Source organism: Entelurus aequoreus, linkage group LG05 (genome assembly GCF_033978785.1).
Source record: "Entelurus aequoreus isolate RoL-2023_Sb linkage group LG05, RoL_Eaeq_v1.1, whole genome shotgun sequence".
NCBI lineage: Eukaryota > Metazoa > Chordata > Actinopteri > Syngnathiformes > Syngnathidae > Entelurus > Entelurus aequoreus.
In genome coordinates this window covers 1894350-1901944 of record NC_084735.1, presented here as the reverse complement: position 1 = coordinate 1901944, position 7595 = coordinate 1894350, and positions in this window count along the sequence as shown.

Genomic DNA, 7595 nt, shown 5'->3' with positions numbered 1-7595 from the left:
CCCACCTGTTCCCAATTTGCCTGTTCACCTATGGGATGTTCCAAATAAGTCTTTGATGAGCATTCCTCAACTTTATCAGTCTTTTTTGCCACTTGTGCCAGCTTTTTTGAAACATGTCGCAGGCATCAAATTCCAAATGAGCTAATATTTGCAAAAAATGACAAAGTTTACCACTGGTTTTGTACATAATGACTTCTGTGGTGCATATAAGACTTATTCCCACATACATAATGACTTCTGTGGTGCATATAAGACGTATTCCCACATACATAATGACTTCTGTGGTGCATATAAGACGTATTCCCACATACATAATGACTTCTGTGGCGCATATAAGACTTATTCCCACATACATAATGACTTCTGTGGTGCATATAAGACTTATTCCCACATACATAATGACTTCTGTGGTGCATATAAGACTTATTCCCACATACATAATGACTTCTGTGGTGCATATAAGACGTATTCCCACATACATAATGACTTCTGTGGCGCACATAAGACTTATTCCCAAATACATAATGACTTCTGTGGTGCATATAAGACTTATTCCCACATACATAATGACTTCTGTGGTGCATATAAGACTTATTCCCACATACATAATGACTTCTGTGGCGCATATAAGACTTATTCCCACATACATAATGACTTCTGTGGTGCATATAAGACGTATTCCCACGTACATAATGACTTCTGTGGTGCATATAAGACGTATTCCCACATACATAATGACTTCTGTGGTGCATATAAGACTTATTCCCACATACATAATGACTTCTGTGGTGCCTATAAGACTTATTCCCACATACATAATGACTTCTGTGGTGCATATAAGACTTATTCCCACATACATGATGACTTCTGTGGTGCATATAAGACTTATTCCCACATACATGATGACTTCTGTGGTGCATATAAGACTTATTCCCACATACATAATGACTTCTGTGGCGCATATAAGACGTATTCCCACATACATAATGACTTCTGTGGCGCATATAAGACTTATTCCCACATACATAATGACTTCTGTGGTGCATATAAGACTTATTCCCACATACATAATGACTTCTGTGGTACATATAAGACTTATTCCCACGTACATAATGACTTCTGTGGCGCATATAAGACGTATTCCCACATACATAATGACTTCTGTGGCGCATATAAGACTTATTCCCACATACATAATGACTTCTGTGGCGCATATAAGACTTATTCCCACATACATAATGACTTCTGTGGCGCATATAAGACTTATTCCCACATACATAATGACTTCTGTGGTGCATATAAGACTTATTCCCACATACATAATGACTTCTGTGGTGCATATAAGACTTATTCCCACATACATAATGACTTCTGTGGTGCATATAAGACTTATACCCACATACATAATAACTTATGTGGTGCATATAAGACGTATTCCCACATACATAATGACTTCTGTTGGAAATATAAGACTTATTCCCACATACATAATGACTTCTGTGGTGCATATAAGACTTATTCCCACATACATAATGACTTCTGTGGTGCATATAAGACGTATTCCCCACATACATAATGACTTCTGTGGTGCATATAAGACTTATTCCCACATACATAATGACTTCTGTGGTGCATATAAGACGTATTCCCACATACATAATGACTTCTGTGGTGCATATAAGACGTATTCCCACATACATAATGACTTCTGTGGCGCATATAAGACTTATTCCCACATACATAATGACTTCTGTGGTGCATATAAGACGTATTCCCACATACATAATGACTTCTGTGGTGCATATAAGACTTATTCCCACATACATAATGACTTCTGTGGTGCATATAAGACATATTCCCACATACATAATGACTTCTGTGGTGCATATAAGACTTATTCCCACATACATGATGACTTCTGTGGTGCATATAAGACTTATTCCCACATACATAATGACTTCTGTGGTGCATATAAGACTTATTCCCACATACATAATGACTTCTGTGGTGCATATAAGACTTATCCCCACATACATAATGACTTCTGTGGTGCATATAAGACTTATTCCCACCTACATAATGACTTCTGTGGCGCATATAAGACTTATTCCCACATACATAATGACTTTTGTGGTGCATATGAGACATATTCCCACATACATAATGACTTATGTGGTGCATATAAGACTTATTCCCACATACATTATGACTTCTGTGGTGCATATAAGACTTATTAACACATACACAATGACTTCTGTGGTGCATATAAGACGTATTCCCACATACATAATGACTTCTGTGGTGCATATAAGACTTATTCCCACATACATAATGACTTCTGTGGTGCATATAAGACGTATTCCCACATACATGATGACTTCTGGGGTGCATATAAGACTTATTCCCACATACATAATGACTTCTGTGGTGCATATAAGACGTATTCCCACATACATAATGACTTCTGTGGCGCATATAAGATGTATTCCCATTTCATGGAAGCTGCTTTTATACCCAATCATGGCACCCACCTGTTCCCAATTAGCCTGTTCACCTGTGGGATGTTCCAAATAAGTCTTTCGATGAGCATTCCTCAACTTCCTCACTCTTTTTTGCCACTTGTGCCAGCTTTTTTTGAAACACGTCGCAGGCATCAAATTCCAAATGAGCTAATATTTGCAGAAAAATAAGAAAGTTTCTCAGTGTGAACATGAAATATCTTGTCTTTGCAGTCTACTCAATTGAATATAAGTTGACTAGGTTTCGTTGTATTCTCTTCTTATTTAGCATTTACACAAGGTGACAACTTCACTGCTTTTGGGCTTTGTAATATAACCCCTTTAACTTATACAAAGTATAAGACGGTCTGCAATGAGTGTGAAGCATTAAATCCAACAATATTCTGCACAGGCATGACATTGGAGATGGAACATATGACCACAATGGCACCAGTAGAGACATACTGTATGTGGGATGACGACTTAACGGTGTGGAAGTTGATGATGATGATGCGCTGGGGTCAATTATGGATGCTTATTTGCTCTCCTCCTCCAAGCGGGGTGTTGAATATGCACCCTGCAAAACACTACCTTCATCCACGGTGTGGCCAACCGCCTTTTGTCATGCAAAGCGCTCCAACACAATGGCTTTGTCTGGCCACTTCAATTATTCCTCTATTGGCCTTTGAGAGGCGTCTCCACAGAGCTGGGTCACACACACACACACACACACACACACACACACACACACACACACACACACACAAGTGTAGCCTGCAGGTATGCTGAGGAAGTGAGTGAAAGTAGGCGGGGGGGGGGGGGGACCTGTTGCTGGGGATAATGACATGCATGATAATGACATGCATGAGAATGACACGCATGCATCCTGATGTGTTGCCGTGACGTCACACGGTGCCCCCCAACATCTGGGGTGTTTCAGCAAACCTGATGACTTTCTGAAGCTAATGGGCCCCCGCAGTGGGGAGGGGGTCCCGCATGCACGCTCAGCCAAGCAGATGTTCGCCAATTGTGGTCGCTCGTCTTTGCAGACATATTTTTACAACACCGGGGAGAGAGAGAGAGAGAGAGAGAGAGAGAGAGGTGCTAAATGAGCAATTGGCACGCCTTTGAGGGCTTTTAATGGGCTGTTGCAGGGTGAACTATCATTATTGGTGAGGCATCAAACTACACCTCCAATGTTTTGTTTCATTGCAGTGTGACACAGGTGCGCTGTTTCATTGCAGTGTGACACAGGTGCGCTGTTTCATTGCAGTGTGACACAGGTGCGCTGTTTCATTGCAGTGTGACACAGGTGCGCTGTTTCATTGCAGTGTGACACAGGTGCGCTGTTTCATTGCAGTGTGACGTTATTATTTAAGGTCAAAACTGATTTTCAAGGTAAGATTTTTTTTTCAGGTAAAAATTGATTTTCAAGGTAAAAAGGATTTTCAAGGTAGCAAATGTTTTTGTCAGGGCAAAAACTGATTTTCAAGGTAAAATATTTTTCAAGGTAAAAAAATTATTTTCAAGGTTAAAAAAATTATTTTCAAGGTAAAAAAAGATTTTTCAAGGTAGAAGTTGATTTTCAAGGCAAAAACTGATTTTCAAAATACAAAATGATTTGCAAGTTAAAAAATGATTTTCAAGGTAAAACATGATTTTCAAGGTAAAGAAAAAAGTTTTTCAAGGTAAGAAAATGATTTTCAAGGTAAAAAAAAATGATTTTCAAGGTAAAAAAAATGATTTTCAAGGTAAAAATTATTTTCTAGGTAAAAAAAAAAGATTTTCAAGGTAAAAAAAGATTTTTCAAGGTAAAAGTTGATTTTCAAGGCAAAAACTGATTTTCAAAATACAAAATGATTTGCAAGTTAAAAAATGATTTTCAAGGTAAAAAAACCATGATTTTCAAGGTAAAAAAATTGTTTTTCAAGGTAAAAAAAAAAAGATTTTCAAGGTAAAAAAATGATTTTCAAGGTAAAAAATGATTTTCAAGGTAAAAGTTGATTTTCCAGCCAAAAACTGATTTTCAAAATACAAAATGATTTGCAAGTTAGAAAATGATTTTCAAGGTAAAAAAAATTGTTTTTCAAGGTAAAAAATGATTTTCAAGGTAAAAAAAAATGATTTTCAAGGTAAAAAAAAAGATTTTTCAAGGTAAAGGTTGATTTTAAAATATTTTAAAATATTTTTTTTCAGGTAAAAAATGATTTTCAAGGTAAATGATTTTCAATGTAAAAAAAAAAAGATTTTCTAGGTAAAAAAAAAAGATTTTCAAGGTAAAAAAAGATTTTTCAAGGTAAAAGTTGATTTTCAAGGCAAAAACTGATTTTCAAGGTACAAAATTATTTGCAAGTTAAAAATGATTTTCAAGGTAAAACATGATATTCAAGGTAAACAAATGTTTTTCAAGGTAAAACTTGATTTTTAAGGTAAAAAAATGAATTTTCAAGGTAAAAAAATGAATTTTCAAGGTAAAAAAAAAAGATTTTCAAGGTAAAAAATGATTTTCAAGGTAAAAAAAATGTTTCAAGGTAAAAGTTGATTTTCAAGGCAAAAACTGATTTGCAAGTTAAAAAATGATTTTCAAGGTAAAAAATGATTTTCAAGGTAAAAAATGATTTTCAAGGAAAAAAATGATTTTCAAGGTAAAAAAATGATTTTCAAGTTAAAAAATGATTTTCAAGGTAAAAAATGATTTTCAAGGAAAAAAATGATTTTCAAAGTAAAAAAAATGTTTTTCAAGGTAAAAGTTGATTTTCAAGGCAAAAAATTATTTTCAAGGTAAAAAATTATTTTCAAGGTAAAAAATTATTTTCTAGGTAAAACATTTTTTTAAAGGCAAAAACTGATTTTCAACGTAAAAAATGATTTTCAAAGTAAAAAAAACTACACCTCCAATGTTTTGTTTCATTGCAGTGTGACACAGGTGTGCTGTTTCATTGCAGTGTGACACATGTGTGCTGTTTCATTGCAGTGTGACATTATTATTTAAGATCAAAAACTGATTTTCAAGGTAAAATATTTTTTTTCAGGTAAAAAATTTATTTTCAAGGTAGCAAATTTTTTTGTCTGGGCAAAAACTGATTTTAAAGGTAAAATATTGGTTTTCAAGGTAAAAATGTTCAAGGTAAAAAAAATGATTTTCAAGGTAAAATAATGATTTTCAAGGTAAAAAAAAAAAAGATTTTCAAGGTAAAAAAAAGATTTTTCAAGGTAAAAGTTGATTTTCAAGGCAAAAACTGATTTTCAAAATACCAAATGATTTGCAAGTTAAAAAATGATTTTCAAGGTAAAACCTGATTTTCAAGGTAAAAAAAAAAGTTTTTCAAGGTAAAAAAAAGATTTTTCAAGGTAAAAGTTGATTTTCAAGGCAAAAACTGATTTTCAAAATACCAAATGATTTGCAAGTTAAAAAATGATTTTCAAGGTAAAACCTGATTTTCAAGGTAAAAAAAAAAGTTTTTCAAGGTAAAAAAAATGATTTTCAAGGTTAAAATGTTTTTATTTTCAAGGTAAAAAAACATTTTTCAAGGTAAAAGTTGATTTTCAAGGTAAAAACTGATTTGCAAGTTAAAAAATGATTTTTTAGGGTAGAACATTATTTTCAAGGTAAATACTTTTTTTCAAGGCAAAAATTGGTTTTAGAGGTAAAAAACTGATTTTCAACATAAAAAATGATTTTCAAGGTAAAAAAAACTACACCTCCAATGTTTTGTTTCATTGCAGTGTGACACAGGTGCGCTGTTTCATTGCAGTGTGACACAGGTGTGCTGTTTCATTGCAGTGTGACACAGGTGCGCTGTTTCATTGCAGTGTGACACAGGTGTGCTGTTTCATTGCAGTGTGACACAGGTGTGCTGTTTCATTGCAGTGTGATGTTATTATTTAAGGTCAAAACTGATTTTCAAGGTAAGATTTTTTTTTCAGGTAAAAATTGATTTTCAAGGTAAAAAGGATTTTCAAGGTAGCAAATGTTTTTGTCAGGGCAAAAACTGATTTTCAAAGTAAAAAAAATGATTTTCAAGGCAAAAACTGATTTTCAAGATACAAAATGATTTGCAAGTTAAAAATTGATTTTCAAGGTAAAAAAATTGTTTTTCAAGGTAAAAAATGATTTTCAAGGTAAAAAAATATATTTTCAAGGTAAAAAAAATATTTTTCAAGGTAAAAGTTGATTTTCCAGGCAAAAACTGATTTTCAAAATACCAAATGATTTGCAAGTTAAAAAATTATTTTCAAGGTAAAACATGATTTTCAAGGTAAAAAAAAAAGTTTTTCAAGGCAAAAAAATGATTTTCAAGGTAAAAAAAATGATTTTCAAGGTTAAAAAAATGTTTCAAGGTAAAAGTTGATTTTCAAGGTAAAAACTGATTTGCAAGTTAAAAAATGATTTTTAAGGTAAAAAAAGATTTTCAAGGTAAAGAGTTTTTTTTACAGGCAAAAACTGATTTTAGAGTTAAAAAAATGATTTTCAAGTTAAAAAATGATTTTCAAGGTAAAACTTTTTTTTTTAAGGCAAAAACTGATTTTCAACGTAAAAAATGATTTTCAAGGTAAAAAAAACTACACCTCCAATGTTTTGTTTCATTGCAGTGTGACACAGGTGTGCTGTTTCATTGCAGTGTGACACAGGTGTGCTGTTTCATTGCAGTGTGACACAGGTGCGCTGTTTCATTGCAGTGTGACACAGGTGTGCTGTTTCATTGCAGTGTGACACAGGTGTGCTGTTTCATTGCAGTGTGACACAGGTGCGCTGTTTCATTGCAGTGTGACACAGGTGTGCTGTTTCATTGCAGTGTGACATTATTATTTAAGATCAAAAACTGATTTTCAAGGTAAAATATTTTTTTTCAGGTAAAACATTTATTTTCAAGGTAGCAAATTTTTTTGTCTGGGCAAAAACTGATTTTAAAGGTAAAATATTGGTTTTCAAGGTAAAAATGTTCAAGGTAAAAAAAAAAGATTTTCAAGGTAAAATAATGATTTTCAAGGTAAAAAAATAGATTTTTCAAGGTAAAAGTTGATTTTCAAGGCAAAAACTGATTTTCAAAATACCAAATGATTTGCAAGTTAAAAAATGATTTTCAAGGTAAAAAA